This window comes from Pteropus medius, unplaced genomic scaffold (genome assembly GCF_902729225.1).
Source record: "Pteropus medius unplaced genomic scaffold, Ma_sr-lr_union100, whole genome shotgun sequence".
Lineage (NCBI taxonomy): Eukaryota > Metazoa > Chordata > Mammalia > Chiroptera > Pteropodidae > Pteropus > Pteropus medius.
In genome coordinates this window covers 1,685,938-1,707,007 of record NW_024341894.1, presented here as the reverse complement: position 1 = coordinate 1,707,007, position 21,070 = coordinate 1,685,938, and the positions used below count along the sequence as shown (strand labels likewise).

At 34.9% G+C, this 21,070-nt stretch overlaps 1 protein-coding gene and 3 pseudogenes across 8 annotated transcripts in view; 2 read left to right on the top strand and 2 right to left on the bottom strand.

The window, feature by feature from the left end:
• INVS (inversin) overlaps positions 1 to 21,070 on the top strand; it is a 127,940-nt gene that overhangs the window by 22,526 nt on the left and 84,344 nt on the right. The window lies entirely within an intron of this gene.
• On the bottom strand, positions 2,646 to 2,764 carry LOC120598397 (uncharacterized; annotated as a pseudogene).
• Positions 3,645 to 3,763, bottom strand: LOC120598394 (uncharacterized; annotated as a pseudogene).
• LOC120598240 (uncharacterized) lies at positions 10,011 to 10,129 on the top strand (annotated as a pseudogene).

Here is a 21,070-nt window from a genome sequence, read left to right as displayed (position 1 = left end):
ATTCTAGGCTTCTCTGTGGCTATATTTACTCAGTGCATTTAAAAACAATAAGTACACCCTCTATCACAAACTGCGTAGCCAAAGGATATCTGAAGAGTAAGCAAATGAGGTTTTAGCTGTTAGTGTGCTTCTAAAAGAAAGCACCAATATACATTTGCAATGCCATTACTTAGAAATGTATGAAGGTCTGAGCTAAAGAAACCCTTATGTTCTGGAATGTTAACAATTTTTCAAGAAATCTCTGGATTGAGACGGGCGATGTTAGACACCCCTTGCAGTTTACCCCATTTGACTTTCAACCCTGGCTAGGCTGCCTTTTCCAGCTAGGCAGAGAGTCCTAATCTAAAGAATCTTTGCTTCATTACATACAACTTCTGAGGCTTCCAAACTAGCTCAAGTTTGTCCTCTTCTGAGTATTTAGAAACTATCTCTAAACCTGTCTTCTGATTTTCCAGTTTAGCAACTGGTTTCAGATATTTAGTGTCTTGCATTTAAATGAGTGTTCTATCAAAAACCGGAATTGGTCTATTTTTAAACAAATCTGAGAATTGAAATCAAAAACCCATTCTTTAATATTTTGGTTATACTTAATGTACTTCTACTTGCATGGGTAAAATTTATAGTCACAAGGAACAGCATGTCAGCAAATCTTTATTGAAATCACTACTTTGAATTTTTCTAACATAGCTCTAGTAAGAAAAAAATATTTCATTAAGTTTCATAGTAGCATCATAGCAGTTAAAATAGTTGAATATTATCAATTTTCTGTATCAGTAAACTGAGATATAGTTTGTTCTTCAAGGCTACTTTGTCGTTTGTAAAGTCAAGAATTATCTCATTTCTCTGATTCCCAGCTCAGTGCTCCTGGTAAAGCTTCCCTGAAAGAGAATTTACATGCTCTTCTGAAGTTTACTTTCTCTGTCCTAGAGTAATTCTCAAATCCAGTTTCTAGTCACACACCCAAAGAAGTACCTGAGGGTTTATTTCTCATGGGCCAGGTTGAGAATTTGAACAGAGAGCTTCTGCTTTTAGGTGCAGTATTTTTTCTTTGTGGTATAATACCTCTCAAACACAGTAGAGCAGACTTGCAGATTGTATTTTAAAATCTATGTGGCTTGTAGAATTTTGTTTTGAGCATGATCATATTTCCTACAACCATATTCATTTCCTAATCATCTTTATCTCTTCACTGACCGCCACTTTTACGGAGTCATGAAAATACAAGCATCTGCTTTCCATGAATAGATTAGAGATCCCCATAAGCCCAGATTCCCATGGAAACCAATCAAAAACTAAAAGGAAAAGAAAGAGTATATATTGAATTTCCCTGAGACCTACAGCTTGTTTTTCATTAGACTCATGCTGATTTCTTTTAAATTCTGGGCAGAAGGCCAGTGAATATTTTTACAGCTGATAAAAAGGAACTTAAGATCCATTTACTTTCATTTAAACTTTAAAAAATTAATTTTGTATATAATATTGTGGGGGGTGGAACAAATTTTTCTCTATCCTTCTAGGTTCTTCTTCCTGGTGTAATAATTAAATCTACATGAGACAGATTAATAAGAGAAGATAATCAAATTTAATTACATACATATGTATGGAAACCCCACATGCATGAAAGGTTCACAGACAGAAAGTTAAAATAAGGTATATCTGACATTCTGAGCTAAAGATGAAGTAAGGCACCTTGGGATTTCAGAGGGGAGAAAGGTCGTTCACAGGACTATAAGAAAGCAGATATTCAGTCATTAGAAGTTTGCCCTGCTGTATTGATAAATCATGAAAAGTTATTTCTGATAATAACTCTTATTATGGCCAAGGCTCCAAATTTAAATTCTTTAAAGGAAAGGTAAAAGTTTCTCGAGAGCCCACAGGGTCTTGATTGTTTTTAGCTCAAAATAATTCACATGCCAAAGTGGCACATCTTGGGGAGGCGTGTTCTGAACCCCTTCAACATCAATTCTAAAGAAAATTTGGGCATTAATTTGCTACTCACCTTCTTATGTCACAGGACCGTATTTGTTCATATGATTTCCTCTTCTTCTTTTTCTACTGAAAAGAGAGTGAGAGGAAATAGGGGGCCTACTAACCCTATAGTGTGAATTTTGTCAACCCCTGGGTACAGCATTTTCCCTGTGACCAATCATAGGGCTCTTTATACCTCCTTTGACCGTTAAGCTTTTTCAAAGCCCAAGTAATTATTTACTATTATAATAACAGAAATATAACCAAAATGCCAGAGTATGGGGGATCAAGAAAGCCAGAGAGGAGACGACTGGGGAGAGCCAGTTGTAAATTTAAATAAGGCAATCAAAATCTTCATCAAGATGCCGGAGCAAGACTTAAAAGAGATAAGGAAGTTAGCTATGTGAATGGCTGAGGGAAAAACTTTCTTTCATTCCAGGCAGAAGGAAGAGTCAGAACAAATACCTTAAAATGAGAGTGTGCCTGGAATGTTTGAGGAATAACAAGGGGGGATTATAATGAATGAGCAAAGGGAGAGTAGTAGGTGATGAGGACAAGAAAGAAATGGTGGCCACATCCTGTTGAGCCTTTTGGCTATTGTCAGGAATATGTTTTTACTTTGAATGAGATGAGGAAGCATTGGAGGTTTTTTTGTTTTGTTTTTGTTTTGTTATTTATGCCTTTAGCACCTGGTCTTCCTAGGTGGTCTCCCATCCAAGTACTAACCATACCCTACTCTACTTAGCTTCCAAGATCAGACGGGATTAAGCTTGTTCAGGGTGGCATGGCCATAGACCATGGACTGTGGCTCCACTGGGGCACGAACCCAGGACCTTCTGCGTGTAAAGCAGACATGCTAACCACTACACTATGGAACCATATCCACATTGGAAGCTTTTAAGGAAAGGAGTGACATGATCTTGTCTTATGTCTTAATAAAATTGTTCTGGCCAAGTGAAGAAATTTTTCTTCATGTTTGCTCTTATCTATTCTTTCATTTTTTCTTCATATAATATACTTTCAAGTCTCCTTCCCATCCTAATCCTTTTTACCATATATGCACACAGTTACCCAAATTCCCCCGAAATAAGACACCTGGAATAGAATACAATGTCTGTCTGATGAACATTAATATTTTGACAATCAAATATAGTTGATTCATGTTTGAGGTTTTTCAAGTAAAATCTCTTAAATCTGCTTTATACTTATTACTGCTTAAAGTAATCCTGTATTTATATTGTTGTGGTTTTGGACCCAAGTTTAACATCTTATGGTATACATATTTAATCATTTTTTAGAACATCCCAGACCTACCTAACCTGAGTTTACCATTCCCTTGTTTTTCCAGTACCTGTGTACCACTGTTATATCACCTATCACACTGAAAAATGTGAATTTGTTTACACATTTGATTTCCCCACAAACAATGCACATTTTAGTGTCAGGAAGAATGTTAGTCATCTTTTTTATTTCCAGTGCCTAGTACTCAACAAATTCTAAGTTTAATGCTTAGTGAATTGAATTGGGTTCATCATGCAACCTGTCATGTCCTCTTAATTCTTTTTTTTTTTTTTAATTTAATTTAATTTAATTTTTTTAGGTGAGGCAACCCTTGGTTGACCTAACAGATTGCAAGGACCTTGTCAGTTTACATTCCCTTATTTTTTTATTTTTTACACCTACAGCACCTGGCCTTCCTAGTTGGTCTTCCATCCAAGTACTAACTAGGCCCAACTCTGCTTAGCTTCCGAGATCAGACAGGATCAGGCTTGTTCAGGGTAGCATGGCCGTAGACTCCTCTTGATTCTTATATCTGCCATTCAGTATAGTTCTCATCTCTGCCACAGATGAGTCACCAGAATTCTCATCCTAATTTTTGATATTAAAACAGATCCTGCCTGCAGAAAGTTTAATCATTGAAACACTACGACTAAAGTTAGCTTCATCAGTTTAAAATACTGTTTTATTCTTTCCTTGTTCTTATCTAAACAATGTCATCAGTGGTAACTAAGCCTCTTGAAAAATTGTCTGTCAGAATCCACTTGTTCACCATATCAATTCTAATGAGTATGTAATTCATTTACCCATTTGCTCAAGAAGTAAATATTTAGTACTTATATATCAGGCATTGCACTATATATCTTGAAGTAGTAAATTCAATCTGTGTCTAAATATTTATAGTCTTTCAAATTCTGAATCATCATGAAGTTAACATTTCACCAGTGAAACTAGTCATTTTCAAGAAATGTTCTGAGTATACTCAGTTTCTCTCAAACAATTTTAGATTTCAGGAGACTTGGTTTATATCCCTTTCAATTTTTTATTCAAATCCTTTCCATCTCTTTGTGATTCATCAGACTGACTCTTTTTTAAACAATTTGTTAGGAATTTAAGCTAAAATATCAGAGTATACTTTGAAGTTATGCCTGTAAATTTCTAACTATGTAACTGGTCATTTCAAAGTTGTGCAACTTGTAAACTAATACAATCTGTGTGTGTGTGTATGTACATGTGCACACAGGTTTATGTTTTAAATTGTTATTTAATTGAATGGAAATGTACATACATATTACCAAATATTAAATAGACCGTGAAGGTTTAATCTTCACGTGCATAATCTAGGAGTAGGGAAAACCTATCTGTGAATCAAAACACAGACATGACAAAGAAAAAGATTAATGAATATGGCTACATAGAAATAAGAACTTCTCCTGAGTGCTCTCAAATAAGGGAATTGTCAAATCACTCAGCTTTGTCTGTAACAAGTATGCGCACCACCTAGCATGTTACCTTACCCTTAAATCCACAAGTTTGAGAAGTATAGTTGTAAAGCAAAGGACTCATTTAGTCAACTGATATTTATTGAGCACTTACTAATCTTAAGGTACTGTTCTTTGTTTGAGATAGAGCAGTGAACAAAGCAAAACAAATCCCTGCCGTCAAGGAACTTACATTTTGTTGGTAGAAAATAAATAAATATATGAATAAGTGTTATAAACTATATACAGTATTACGTCAGGGATACATGCTATGGAAAAGATAAGGCAGATATAGAGCAGGAGTCTAGGAGTTGCAAATAAAAATAGGGTGATCAGGATAAACTTCACATAGAAAAGTAACATTAAGCGAGCATGTAACACTTAAGTAATCTAAAGGTGTTGAGAGAACAAACCTTGGAGGGAGAGAGAATGCCAAGTACAAAGACCCTGAGATGGAAACATGCTTAGTATTTACAAGAAACAGTCGGCAAGAAGGCCACTGTGGCTCTAGTGGAGTGAGGATGAGGTCAGAGGTCATTTTGCGCCCGTAGGGTATTTAAGGATTCTGCTTTTACTCTGCATGAGAGGGGAAGGTTATTGAAGGATTTGAGTGCAGAAAATATAACTTATATTTCGAAAGGCTCATTCTCACTCCTGTGCTGAGGATAGACTGTCAAAAGGATGAGGGCAATAAAAGGGAGACTAAATAGGAAGCTGAGAGATGATGTTGACTTGGACCAGAGTGGTAGTGGTGGAGGTGATAAGAAGTGATCCAATTTTAAATATATTTTGAATTTACTGATAGATTATCGATATGAGAGGATGAATCAATAAATTTGACACGAAGGGGTTTTTTTAAGCTTCATGTCTTTTTAAATGTTTTATTAGGGAGAACTTCTCCCCTTCCCATGTTGAAGCAAATCTCAGATATTATATCATATGAATGTTTCTAAAAGAAAATGAGTCTTTTTAAATATAATCATTTTAATACTAAAAATTTAGCAAGAATTATTTAATATCAGTGTATTATAAAATAGCTCATCAGTTTTCAGATTCTAAGTTGTCTCATAAATGTCTATGTTTGTTTATTTACTTTTGTTTGAATCACGATCCAAATAAGGGCTACATATTGTAATTGGTTTATGTCTTTTAAGTCTTTTTTAATCTATAGATTTTTCCTCATCCCTCTTTCTTTTTTTCCTTACTTTTTTTGTAATGTGGCTTAACTCTTATCCAAACCTGATGTCTAATTCTAGAGTGATTGTCTCAGGCTAGATCATATTGATTCTTTATCTGGGTGTAGTTAACTTGTTCCTCTGTCTTCTGTGTTCTCTGTAAATTAGTTATTGAATCTATAGGCTTGATCTGATTCAGGTTCAGATTTTTTTTTTTTTTTTTTTTGGCTAAACAACTTCATTGTTATGATACATTTCTCATCAGGAGATACACTATGTTTCATTGTCTCTATGTTTGTGACATTAGCAGCTATTGATATTTAGTGCCTAAAGCCAATTGCTTATTAGGAGTTGCAAAATGGTGATATTCTAATTATACCATCCCTTCTACAATTATTAGCTGGAATAATTCATTAAAGAGAACCTTCTCCTTGTCTAACATTAGATGACTAAATGGTATAGTTCACATAGAAAAGGAGGGGGAAAATCCTTGATTCTTTCTCTTTATTTACCAGTTTTCAAAGTAATGAGTTGGTTTCTTATGCCTTCCCATGATGACCAATTAATCGTTTTCTTTTTTTCCTTTTTAGTATTATTATGTACAAGGCATAGGATTTTTAGTATCATTTAAACATATTTCCTTTATCAATCTATAGACATTATTATCCTTAATTGATATTCAAATTACTCCATCTTTAGTTGTGAGAGGTCCTTCAAGTTAGTTCCTGGATTGTTTTGACACAATCCAATTATTTGATAGCTTCCTTTCGATCTGCTATTACCAGATATTCTAGGTTCATGCTATATTTTTTTGTTCCAGACTTGGAATCAGCCATTTCTCCTAGGAACTGTGGTTCCTTATAGCAGAAAAAAAGTATTTGGAGGCCACAGTCTAGAGTCTGGGAGTGCTCATTGTTGGTGATTGTTTCTAAGTCTTTATAGTGGACACTGCTTGGAAATATTTTTTAACAAAAACATGATTTTGTCACTTCCTATTCTAATTCAGGACTAAGGTGTTTATTTTTAACTTAACTTCTTTTATTTTACATCTCTACTCTTTGTTTTCATCCAGCTGAGAATGATAGAATATCACATTGTATTGATTAAAATGTGGAAACTCAAAGAGCTTGAGAAATTTTGCATTAAGCGATAGAGCCCAGGATTCAAATATAGATATGAGTCCAAAGTCTTTGCTTAAATTCATCTTATAAAAATTTGGCTTGACATAGCTCCTTTGCTTCAAAGCATAGCATTTTGCATAGAACTGCCAGGTAAGGGATTCAATTCAACCAACATGGACTGAACACCCATTTTTATGCAAAATCTTGTTCTCTTGTGTAAGACTGATATCCTTCAGCAAATCTTTTCAGCTCTACATTCTAAAATTTATTTATAATTCAACCATTTCTCATCACCCCTTTGCCATTACCTTGGTCATAACGAACAGCACCTTGGATTGGGTTAATGTAGTTGCTTTGCTTGGATTATTGTGGTGGCATCATAACTGGCCTCTGACTTCTGCTCTTGTCCCCCTACAGTCTATGCCTGTCACACCAGCCAGAATGATCTTTTAAACCCCACATCAAATCATGCCACTCCTCTGCTCCAGACCCTCTAAGTATTTTCTATCTGAGAGTAAGAGTCATACTTCCTATGACTTACAATGCCCTATATGTTTGGAATCCCTTGTTATCTATATGAATCCCTTATTTCTAACCTTCCCTTTGTTTTCTCTGCATAAGCCTCTCTGGCCTCAGTGCAGTTCCTCCTAGAAGCAAAAAAAATGCTCTTGCCCCAAGGTTTTTAAAATTTACTCTTCTCTCTGCTAACGGGCATCTATCTCTGTGTTTAACTCACTTTCATCAGTTCTTTATTCAAAAGTCACTGTTTCAGTGAAGCCCTTCCCCCTCTATCCTATCTAACACCCCCTCACTTCACATATTTTATTTTCCCTACTCTGCTTTATTTCTTTTTCCTTAACACTACATAAAATACTATGTTTTTTACTTATTTACCTCGTTTATTGCCTTTACCCCACTAGAATGTAAACTCCTATGAAGTCAGAGATATTTTGGTCTGTTTTTTTTTTTTCACTCTATTTTCTCCGCATTACCTAGAACTGTGTCTGGTACATGGCTGTTGGTCAAACAGTATTCATTGAATGAATAAGGACACTTCTAAAGTTATAGCTTTATTAATTTTCCCTGGTGGTCCAGCATTTCTTTAATCATGCATGTATTCTTGACTAAAAATGTGTCATGATATTTCCATTGTCTAAGAGTAGAATATTTTTTAAAAGGAAGAATAGCTTTGCTTTGCTATCTCTTTTTCTGATACAACCCTCTGCCTTCATCCCAATGACTCCTGCTTGTTCTTCATAGAATACTTCCTCTCTTGGGAGTATATATTTCTTCTTTTTTTTTTTTCCTTCTGGTTAAATAGCCACAGACTGTCCATTCGAACTGACCCTCTTTGGAAAGTGAGTCAGTGCAACCTAGTGGAGAGCAGAGGCCTGAGCATTTGCATTTCCAGAATGTTTGTATTGACAAATGGCAGTCAGTTATTGACATTTATGTCCCTAGGTGATACTTCAATTGGCTTATCTTTGCTGGTCAAATGCCTTAATTGTTCTGGCCTTTAATTCAGTCAAAGTTGGAGCTAGAGCAGAGGGGAAAGAAAAGGAGCAAGTGTAGCAGAACATCAAACTTGAGCTGGGAGGCTGCTGGCAACGATCAGCCTGTCATAATGTTATGATTTGTTCATTTTTATACCATTTATTAGCCTTTACTTGTTGTGCCATTTGGCCTCCAGGGCAGATAAAGTGCTGTCTAATTTGGTAGGTTTGCTTCTGTCAGAGCAGCCTCGACAGGGAAGGTGTTAGCTGCAGTGACAAATAATCAATAGCTGTCGTTGTCATGAGGAACGTGAGCAGTTGGGCCTTTCATCTGGAGGATTAGAGGTCTAATTGGATTGAGAATAGGGAGGGTGGGCTGTTGGGTAACCCTGTCAGCCTTGTGAAGCTGTCAAATGTCGGCCTTATTCATGGTGAAGGGAATAAGGAACCGTGTGTTTTCAGAATTGAGGAGGAACGCATGTGAAAGCCCTTTATACAAAGGAACAGACCCTGAAGTCAACTCAGCTAACATACGCTCTCTTTTTTATTTAGTTAGATCTCCCTTTAGATAATAAATCTAACTTTAAATGATATTTTCAAGCCTGGATGAGCAACACACACACACATACACCAGATACAAATCCAGTTGTATTCTGTAGTTGTTGGATGTAGTGTTCTATAAAATGTCAGTTAGGCAAATGTGATATTCAAATCTTTTCTGTACAAATTGACTTTAATAGAAAAATTTTTTGAAACGTCATTCTTACAGAAAAATTTCAAGTACAGTACAATAAACTTTTTTCCTGAACCATTTGAGTGAATTGTTGACCTCACCACTTCCAAATTTTTTAGTGTGTATTTCCTAGAAACAAGGACATTCCTCAACATTACCACAATATCACCATCAAAATCAGATAATTAACATTGATACGGAACTACCGTCTAATCCTCAGACTCAATTATTATCCTAATAATATCTTTAAGGATTAAGTTCAGAATCATGCATTGCATTTAGTTTTCAAGTCTCTTCTGTCTCCTTCAATGTAGAAAAATTTCTAATCCTTCCTCAACTTTAATGGTGCTGACATATGTGAAAATAACAAGCTAGATGTATTATATAATATCTCTCAGTTTTGGATTGTTTTATATATATATATATGTTCTCATAATTAGATTTATGTTATTCATATTGTCAGGGATATCGTAGAAGTGACACTGTGTCTTCATTGAATCCTATCAGGTGTCGCACAATCTTGATTTTTCCCATTCCTAATGATGTTCACTTGCTCACTTGATTGTTTGCTTTTCTCCACTCTTTCATCTTAGTAATTATAAATATTCTGTAGGGAGGAGCTTTGAAACTATGCAAATATTTTATTATCTACTTTATCTGTTATTAATGTAGCCACTCCAGCTTTCTTATAATTATTGTTTCAGGCATAAGTCTTTCCGTCCTTTTACTTTCAACTTATCTATGTCTTTATATTTAAAGTAATCTATGGCCATGTCACCCTGAACATGCCCGATCCCGTTTGATCTCGGAAGCTAAGCAGGTTTGGGCCTGGTTAGTACTTGGATAGGAGACCGCCTAGGAAGACCAGGTGCTGTAGGTGTAAAAAGTAAATAAATAAAAATAAATAGAAATATATTTAAAGTACACCTCTTGTAGACAGCATGAAGTTGAGTTTTGCTTTCTTTTTTAACCCAGTTTGACAATATCTGCATTTTAATTGGAACGTTAGTCCATTTATATTTAATGAATTATTGATATTGTTGAGTTTCAGTCTTCCATCCATTTTATTTCTTTTTCGGTCTGACCCATCGTTTTTTGTTCCTCTCAACCTGTTTTCTTGTTCTTTTTTGGGTTAATCAAATATTTTTTAATGTTTTAGTTCCTCTATTGGATTTTTAGCTACACCTATATGTTATTTTTAAGAGGTTGCTTTAGGGTTGCCAATATGAAACTTTTGCTTATCGCATTGACATATTATACTATTTTTCATAAAATGTAAGTTAAATATGTCATTCCATTGTCTTCTGGCCTCCATTGTTTCTGGTCCACCATATTTCCTATTGTTCCCATGTGCGTAATGTTCGTTGTTGTTTGTTTTACTGGTTTCTTTCAATGTTTTCTTTTTAGCTTTTGTTTTCAGCAATAAAATCAAATGTGAAAAGTCTAAGCAGTGATTTTTATATTTCAGATATTGTACTTTTCAGTTCTAGAATTTGGTACTTTTTATAGTTCCATTTTCTTTGCTGAGATTTCCTCATCTGTGTGGTCATTATAACCGTCTTTTCTGTTAACCTATTATAGCTGCTCTAAAGTCCTTGTGTGCTAATTTCAACAACCAGGTCATCTTGAAGACTTTTTATATTAATTATTTTTTCTCTTAACACTAGTCCTATTTCTCTATTTTTGGGTTTTTTGGGTTTTTTTGGTTTTGTTTTTGTTTTTGTTTTTGTTTTGATTTGGGGTTGTTTTGGCATGTGTAGTAATTTTTTATTGTATACTCAGAATTTTGGATGATACATTCTGGGATTCGTCATTCTCTTATCACCCTCTAAAGAGCGTCAATTTTTTTATGTGTGTTTTATCAGGCAGTTAGAACTGACTAATCACACTGAAACTGTTGAGCATTTCCGTTTTTCTCCCAGTTTTTAGTTGAGTCTCTTAGACCTATCCATAGTCCACAAGAAAAAAGAAAGTCTACACTTTATAGGCATAGATCCTCTAAGATTTTAGTAAAAATCCTGAGATTTGTATCAAGTCTAACAAGGTGGGGCTCAACTCTAAGTTCTGTCTCCTCTATTGGGTCATAGCTGAAATTTCTGACAGCTTTTTCAACCTTTTATTTGTGGGTTTCTGCAGACTTCTTGTAGTCTCCACATGCCTTTGTAATTCAGGCATCAGATGAGGACTTTTGAGGAGTCTATATGCTTTTGAGGTCTCCTCCCCTTTGGCTCATTTTTCCATCTCTATTATTCTGTCATTCTAATCCAGTCTACCATAATCTATTGTCTAAACAACTGAAATAGCCTATCAGTCTTCCCAATTCAAGTCTTTTTCCTCTTCAAACCATTCTCCATGCTGCAGCCAGATTTCATTCACTCATTAACTCATTTGTTAAATAGTTGATGAGTATTCATCCAAAAGACAATACTGTCAAGCAGTCAAATTGTTGTACATGTTGGTTGGCTTCTCACATAGATTTAGCTGGTAAAGAGACCCCAAGACCAAATTTATTTAGGTGGAGTATTACTTATGGTACAGCAAGCAGCATGAGCTTTATGTTTGCATTGGTTCTCCTTGCGCCCAAGTCCTGCAGGAGTGATCTGGAGGCAGGTCCAGGTAGACACTGCATAGGAAATGGATCTGTGTCATACCTGAGGAAACCTGAGCTTAGGAAACCCCCAGTCTTACATTAGGGCTTCTGGCAAACAGGCTCAACCTTTACCCCAAAGTGAGACATTATTTTTTTATTCTGGTCAGCAAACAAATCTATCCTCTGACCTGAAGGGAAGTACTATCTCTAGCTTCCAAGGCCACTTACTATACAGACATCTTTGAAAAAATATTCCAGTTACTAGACGTGTAGAAATACTATAAAGAATTGCCTCCAAAGAAGCACAAAGACCAAAGTACAAAGCTTTGGTCAAACTTTGAGAGTGATTTCAGAGATAACAGAATGTGTCCATCTGTTCTTCCAAGTCATTTTATCTTTCTCCTTTCTATCTTCAGAGGAAAAAAGAAACCTCAACTGCATGCTAATTATGGGCTTAAATTTCCACAATATATTTTAAGTCTTTCATCCCACAATAAGATAGTAGGCTGAAAATAAGAATTACTTTGGAAGTCTTAGATTTATACTAAACTGGAAAGGTGTAGTCTGCAAAGGCATTATCTGTTCATAATTAGCAATGTATTAATACTTTGAACAACTAACCAAAGGAATTGAGTTAGATTTGATTAGAAAAAGAAGAGACTAGAGATATACACCCTGATTCTAGCTGCAAGGACCTAATACTCAAGATAAGGAGCAAGGGCCTATCCTTGAGTAATCTTATAAGAAAGAGTATTGGTATGCTGAGTATGCCTTTTGATACAGTCACGCTGTAAATGCTTCTCAGGTGGGAGCAATCATCCAGGACGCTTTTATGGAGCATTCCAGTTTCTGTTCTTCCTTCTAGGTGTTGAGAAGCAGTTTTTACCACAGCTTTTTAAGTCTGACTTTCTGGTGCAGCCACAGCCATGCCCTGAACTAGTCACAGTGGCAGCTTTGCGTTGTTCAGGGAATTATTCCTTGAAGCCTAGCTAGAGTTCTTCCAATTATAAGCACGTAATTCCTTGTATTAAAATCTTTCCTACCTAAAATAACTACTATTTCCTGCCTTGAATAGGCCTAATGAATGGTAGAACAGAAATTTCAGGTGGGCCTTAAATGAAATGGTCAAACTTAGACAAAGAATGGGAATGGAGGATAGAATTTCAGGCAGAGGGAATAGAGTGAGCAAAGATCAAAAGGCAGAAATGGCCATGGCATATTTTAGAAATATTGTGGAACTTGATTACAGAAGAGAATGAGAGATGGATTAGAGTCTCCTATCTTACACATTTTCTTTCTTTCCTATCTAATCTCATTATTTTTATTTCTCTTCTACTATTTCACACTTTCCCTTCCCTGTCCTTCCTTCCCCGCCGCCCCCCGCCACCCATGTCACACAGTAGCATCTATAGAGAGACATTGTTTACACATTTTAGTGGCCTTCATAATTAAAAAAGTTGCTTCATCTCCAAAGTTCTGTCCTTTCCATTGAATATTCCACTATTAGGTCAGCAGAGTCATTCTTGAAAATGGCTCTATTACTGAGCAGACTCATTCATAAATTTAGTCTCCTCAGACTAACTAGATTTATTGTGGGCTACCAGACATCCTTCTCAGATGTGCTTGACTGCCCTTGGAAGCTCTGAGCTTTACAATCCTGTTTACTGCCATCTGATTCTAATAAGAGCAATATCTCTTATCCATTGGCAGAGGAGAGTTAAAGATGTGATTGGGAGTTTGAGCATAAAAGTAATGTGATGGACTTGAAGAGGGTGAGTGCATGACATGTTGTAGGTAATAAGAGAGGTATTTCACCATAGCTATAGGCAAATTATATTTCCTAAGGTACAAAACATAAAGTCCAATATCTATTTGATGTTTAGCATCTATAGCTTTTGGTGAGCCATTGCGAAGTACCTACCAGTTACTTTTGATTAAGTAGGTTAAAAGGAGGCTTGATTGGAAAGAATCCCTGCTTCAGGTATTTTTGTTCTGTTTTTTATAATTTTTTTCTAATTTTGTTTTCTTGTCACATTTTCTGGCGTTCATTCTCAATGGTTTATATTACCCATTACCCAGTAGTTGGACTTGTTGTTAACTGTAGTCTCAATTAACTTTCTCTTTGGCTTCGTGAGAATTTTTTTTTCAAGCAGAGTTTCCCAAGTTTATTCCATCCAAGGAAAAGAAGACTAGATATTAAGGAACTCTATGTTTCTAATTTTAAAAAAAAGCAATATATTTTAAAAGCTTAAAGGACCTTGAAAATTATTCTGTGCAGCATGTCCCAAAGCTGCTTCCATAGCACAATATTCTCATGAAATAGTGTGTGAAAAATGAGTCTCATGATCAAATAAGTTTGGGAAATACTGCATGCTCTTTTTTGGAAATTTATAGTGCATATTCACAACTTAAAGGCTCTAAGAAGTCATACAGTAACTTGTTTATTTTTTTAATACAGGATTTCTCATAATCATTTTATCTCAATACATTTTTTTAGCATAAGCTAATAGTATCTTAACGAAATGGTGATTTGCAAAGCACTTCGGTAAATACTAGTTTATAACTTAATTGAATTCTTTTATTTTACAGCTGAGGAAACTGAGGCCCAGAAAGTTGTCTTACTCATCACACTAAAAACAGTGCCTTACATTACACAAAATAGATGCTCAGTAAAGATGTGCTTCTGTTTAGATAACCAGTTAGAGCCAGGATCAAGACCTAATACTTATATTAATACTTATATATTTAAATTATATACAGCATTTAATAATGCTAAGACAGTTAAATGTATATTCACTATTTACACTGGCGATAAATAAAATCATTTTATTATTGCTATAAAAAGTGTTACATGCTAGCTAAAAAGGTAAACTGAAAAGGATATTATTTTTTAAGTAATACCAATGAGAATTACAATTACACAAATTTCACCTATGCCATAGAAATATAGTTTTCACTATGTGAATAATGCTACATGAGACCAATAAGCTAGATCAGTGCTTCTCAAACTTTAATGTATATGAGAATCACCTGGCAATCTTACAAAATGCAGGTTTGCGTTCAGTGAGTAGATCTGAGGTGGGGGCCTTGAAGTTCTGCATTTATAACAAGTTCCCAGATGACACTAATGCTGCTGGTCCAGAAACTACACTTGACTAGCATGGAGCTAAGATAAATTTTGTGACCAACACTGAAAAATTTTTTTCCTGGCATGAAATGAAATCTAGACCAGATCTTGGCCAAAATAAAAATAGAGGAAATCATCTTCATTTCTCCTCTAGCTATTATTTTCACAACACTCTTGACCCTCTCAAAAGTCTAAAGTTTGTTTATCAGGATCTCTAATACCCCACCTCCATGCAGCCCCATTTTTGGCCTAGGTCACCCTATGCCCATACCCACCCTCTTCCTTCTGTGAATAAGTATAAGGTAGGAATGCTTAACTTTCGATCACACCCAGAGCATACCAAAAGTATTCCATTTTAATATTTTATACAAAATTAATTTTGTTTATTCTCTTTTTTTAGTGTTCCTCCATGGACTTGTTTAGTTTTCTGCTTGTAAAGTATCAGTGCGCCTATGGCTTTTTTTAAAGATTATATTAAAAACTGCTCCTCTGTGAAAGTACTTTGCCTCTCCCCATGATAGATTCCATTGTCTACTGGTGTCACATTAAATTAATTCATTTTCATACAAATAAAGTATATAAACGGAAAAAAAAAAAAGGCAAACTAAAAAGTTGCGTAGTTTGCTGATATTTTAAATAGTTTTAGACTACAACTCTCTATCTCTTTATTCTATAACAATGCCAAATGTTGCCCCTTTTCAAAACCCCTAGAGCACTCTGTGTTTTGAAAAGCTAGTTCAGGTCTCTCTAAAGCCACCTGAAAGGGGAATTTTCTGAAGCTTTTTCTATTCCCATGATTCTCACAAAGTTCTTCAGTTCATTCTAGTCTAGAAAGTAGGGGACCTTCCTTAAAAAGGTGCTAATCCCAAGGTGATTACAAAAGACAGATTTTCCCACCTCTGATCAGGTTTCTTATTTTGTTTTGCTCATTTTTTTTTAGCATGCTTTATTTTTTATCCCCAAGGTGTTTTGTTTTTTTTCCCACAAAATGTTGTATTATATATAAGAAACACTCTTGGAATTTTTACTTTTCAGTACTCCATTTTGGCATGATATTTCTTGGTCATTCATATTTCACTCTCACCAAAGAAGATATCTTAGAATTAAATTCTTGAATTGTGCTTGACCTTTCTGGCTGACAGTCGATTTAAATTAGATAGTATCTCTCATCATCTTAAAGACATATCATCTCTTAGGAATGCTACCATTTGCCGAGAAAGAAATAATAACAATAGGAAAGAGATGTGGGATAAAGAAAAAGCCCTCTATCTATTATTTTATCATTAAAAATCTATGCATAGTTTTTATTGCTGGAAATAAAATGTACCGTGATTGGTGTATAGGGGCTCATGTTAGTATCAGAATTTTTTATGGGCACTCTGCTGGTTAGTTGATACAACCCAGTATCTTGTGCTGCATTTTCTCAACTGCCTTTGTAAACACTGGAGCCTTAATAGATCATTTTGAAAGAAGCCACCATCCTGCTGTATCCGTTGGTAGCCTTCTTTCAGTTTTCTGACATATCCTTAATCTGATGCTCAGCTTTGTCATTTGGATCAATAGTAAACCAGATAAGATGTCTTCTACTTGCAAGGCTATAGCTATAAAAGGTATTTGAAAAATAAATTCACTTTTTATGTCCATGCCACAAACCTGGGGAGTACTAATTTGTCATTTGTCTCTCCATCTGTCTGTAAACAGTCAGTTAAATGGGTTATTGATGAGAATAAGGTGAATTATACTTGAAACAAGAGTAATATAGAAATAAACTTCATAGTAAATTTCTTAGATTCCTACAAAAAGGTATCTTTTTTTCGTTTGTTTTAAAAAGGGGGGTAGCATCTCTTAACTTTAATTTCTATTTAAGGATGAACATTTAGTTTTATATTGTTTCTATTCCAAATCATCAATAATTACAGTTTATTATAAGTTATACTTTACAAAAATGTTTATATTATTTAATCTTCATGATTTCTATAATATAACTATTTTATAATTTGAAACGCATTTGTTATTCATTTAAAAAGCATTTTATCTAGTGCCCACTATACATAAAAGCACTATTCTAGGCACTACAAATTCTGTATACAAAAAAAAAATGTTAGTGATAATAGAAGAGATTAGAATTGTAGCATTCCAGTGTAGAAGGGATCCCAGAATTCATCTCCAAACTTACCATTTTACAGGAACTAAATCATAGCCATTTTGTAAATCACAGTAAACCAGCCACTTAGTAGGATAATTTTTTTGTTGTTATATAATATAAACTGATAAACCTTTCAAAATAAACCCGTACTTTAATTTTTTTGAGTTTGTGTTTTCTCGTCTATGGAGTGACAGTAATTCTGGCTTCCAGAACAAGGATATTTTGAATATTAACTAAAATGTTACTATGGAGCATTTCACAATTTAACTGCAATCTAAGGATAAGAAACATTTCTTGTAGATAAGAGACAGGAAGAGAGTATATCAAAATATAAACCATGGTTACCTCAGGTTTGCGAGAAGCAGGCTGGTCACTGCTTTCTTCTTTATATTTCTACTGAATCTTATTACTTTTATAATAAAAATTGAAGTTTTTTTTTTCTTTTTTCTTTTAACTTTATATTTTGGCATAATTTTACATTTTCAGAAAAGTTGCAAGAATAGTGCAAAGAATTCTCATGTGTCCTTCACCCAAATTCTCCAAGTATGCATCTTTAACCACATGTGCTTTATCTAAACTCTGTCAGTATATGTGAGTGTGTAGACATTGTCTTCTGAACCATTTGGAAGAAGATGCAGATGTGATACTCCTTTGCCTCCAAATCTTTAGTGCATATTTACTAAAAAGAAGACATTCTCTCATATAACCAGATTTAATATCAAAATCAGGCATTTAACATAAATACTATTATCTAATCCATGAACCTGATTTAGATTTCACCAATAATGTTTTCTATATAAAAGAAAAGCCAGGATTGGGCACTGCATTCAATTGTTATGTCAGTTTAGTCTTCATTAATCTGCAACTGTTCCTCAGGTGTGTGTGGGTGTGTGTGTGTGGGTGTGTGTGTGTGTGCACGTGCGCACGCACACGTGCACGTGCACATGCACTACACGCACACTTTGTGACATTGACATTTTCTAATACAGGACAATTCTATTTTCTTTTATTTTGGAATTACCTGATGTTTCTTCATAATCGAATTCAGGTTATGCACTTTGGGAATAGTAGAGGAGCGATGTGCTCTTTTCTGTGCATCGCATCAGAAAGCATGTAGTGGTGTTAACTTTGATTCTTTGGTACATTATTTTTTCTTCCCTTTACGATCAATGAATATTTTGTGGAGAGCCAATTTGAAACTATGTAAATATCTTATTATTCCTCATACTTTTACCCACTAGCATTAGCATCCTTTGGCCACCTGAATCAGTTATTGTTATGATGATTACCAAATGGTAAAAATTATTCTTAAATCACTGCTAGTTCCAGATATAAAATCAGATGTGTAGTGTGATGGGAATAATGAAAATCACCTCTTGTGTTAAACAAAAAAGCTGAAGAGGAACGGAAGAGATTACACCAAAATGCTAACAGAGCTTATGTTAGTCTTAGAGTAATGAAATTGTAGGTGATCTCCTTCTTACTTTATTTTTCCAATTTTTAATAATTTTCCAAAATTTTCAACACTTGTACAATATATAATTCATAACTTTGAATGACTTTCTAAAATATACGTTTATTTCCAATTGATCCGCAAAGAGCTTAAGGGAGTTACTAAGATGTTGATTTAAGAATTGTGATGTGCTTGAACTTAGAACACTTGTTAGACTAGAATTAAAACATAGCCATTGCAAACAGACCACCTATGCTGGGATAAGGTACAATTAAAGTAGCCTTCGATTTGCAAATCTTTCTTCCCCACTTCAACCACTAAACCTTGGCGCTATGCTTTACCAGCTCAGTTGCCTCTCTTCTTTCAAAGAGAAAAGGTGTAGAATAGTGGCAGGAAGGTTAAGAGAAGTACAGAGTTCAGGGAATGACTTGTAGATGGAGGTGGATTATGATATGATTTTTAAAAGATGGCTAGATTTGAGACTAGAAGACTCAGGTTTGATTCAAATATTACCACTCCAAGGACCTAGGCTACCATTTTGAGAATAGGTAATAGTTACCAAGTCAAATTTTTAGTTAGTGCTTAGCTTTTAATTAAAACCTTTAATGCATAGCCTTAATGAGGTTTGTTAAAAATTTATGAGTATAATTGAATTTATTTGTACATTTATGTGTACATTTATCTTTTCCACTATCTAAGAAATCCCATCCATAGTATGGAACTGAAGTAGAGAAGGCAACAGATGGGTTCAATCAGTTGTTTGAAATAGTTCCCCCAGAGGCACATATCTTAGCCAAGTAAATGAAATAATTTTTTTAAAACTGCATGTTAGTATCAATAAAACTAAAGCACATTATTGGAAAACTAAAGATGGAACCTACCACAAGACTTGGGGTGCTTCAAAGGAACCAGGAGGTAAACAAGATTGTTTCTGAATTTAATATTTAAATATGAGTTTTAAAGTAACTATTTATAATGTAACTCAGAAGGCTGGTCAGGGTCAGTGAAGAGAATAAGCCAGGCAGATTATAATGGACATCAAACAATGAGAACACTAGGAACGAATACTTTTTTATTTTTTCTGTACCTGAAGCAAACATGGACAAATAAAAATGTTTTGTTTACAAAGACTACTTTTATAATGAGAGAAGAACCATAATTGTATCAGAGGAAGAAACCAATATTTATTAAGCCCTTTCTGTGAACCAGTCACTATGGGGTTGGCTTGTTTGTTTGTTTGTTCATTTGTTTTTACCAAAGGGAAATCTGAGGCTTTAAGCAGTAACATGGTTATGGTTAATATAGCCAATAAAGTACCCTAATCTAACTGGTTCTAAAATATATTCTCATTTAATTGTATCATGCTGCTTTCCCATGGGTAGCATTTCTGGTTTCCCTAAAGCTTGAACATCTTTATGCTAGGAAAATGAATTTTTGTATCAGGAAAAAGGAAACAGACTCAAAAACTATTACCCTGTGGTTAAGAAAAGTAGAAAGTCTTATAAATTAAGTTATTCTTGAGGCAGCTAGAATAAAAAACATTTAGTTTTGAAGTAGCTATAAAGAGTGGATCTTGTTTCTTAGATTCATAGAGTCAGAACGTTAAGCTGGATGAGTCTTTAGATCATTATCCAACCTTCTCGTTTTCCATGTGGGAGAAAACTGAGGTGAGGAGAAATTTAGTGGGTAAGGGTGATTTGGCTGAGACCTCATTGGTGTCACTGCCTTACTTAAACCCTCCAGTACTGCTTCAGAAACCTCAAGGAAGAAATCCAAACTCCTTAGACTAGCACCTTTCATCATCATCTACTCCTTACTTACCTTTTGGCTTCAGCTTCATGAATCCTCCTTTCTACTCTATCCTCAGGCATACTATTTAAAGCTTTTATTCTAATCACTTCTTTCTTACCCTTATTCTCCACAGACAATACCCTTGCACATTCAGTTTCCTTCTCACTGTCTTGATTGTGTGTACACTTTGAGATGCAGCACAGGCACTGTTTTCTCCAAGAAGCCTTTACTGGCCCCTCAAGTCTGGTTTAGGGGCCCCTCTCCAGAGTTCTTATTACTGTCTGTCCTGACATAGCACTGATCTCATTCATTATATTACAATAGTGAATAATAATATTTGAAGATGGCTTCACTGTCTGTTATGGACAAAATGAGGGGTAATGTGGGAATTATTACACTGTGTAATAGTGCAATAATTGGATACAAGAGACTTGATATGCACAACTAATGTTGGCTTCAGAATTTCTGTATAGGAGGAGCTTATATGGACAAATTAATTGGAAGGGATGGGAGGGAATAAGACCCAAAGCTATCTTTGTTTAGCACTTAAAAGAAATGAGAAGGCAGAACAAGATGGAGACACGAAGGCGTGCTATGGGTGATTCCAAATCAAGATCCAACACAACTACCATCTTCTTTGTGGATTCTTTTCTGGTTTAACCTTTTCCCCTCCTCACAAAATGCTGAAAGTACATCCTCTTTCCTGCCTATGGT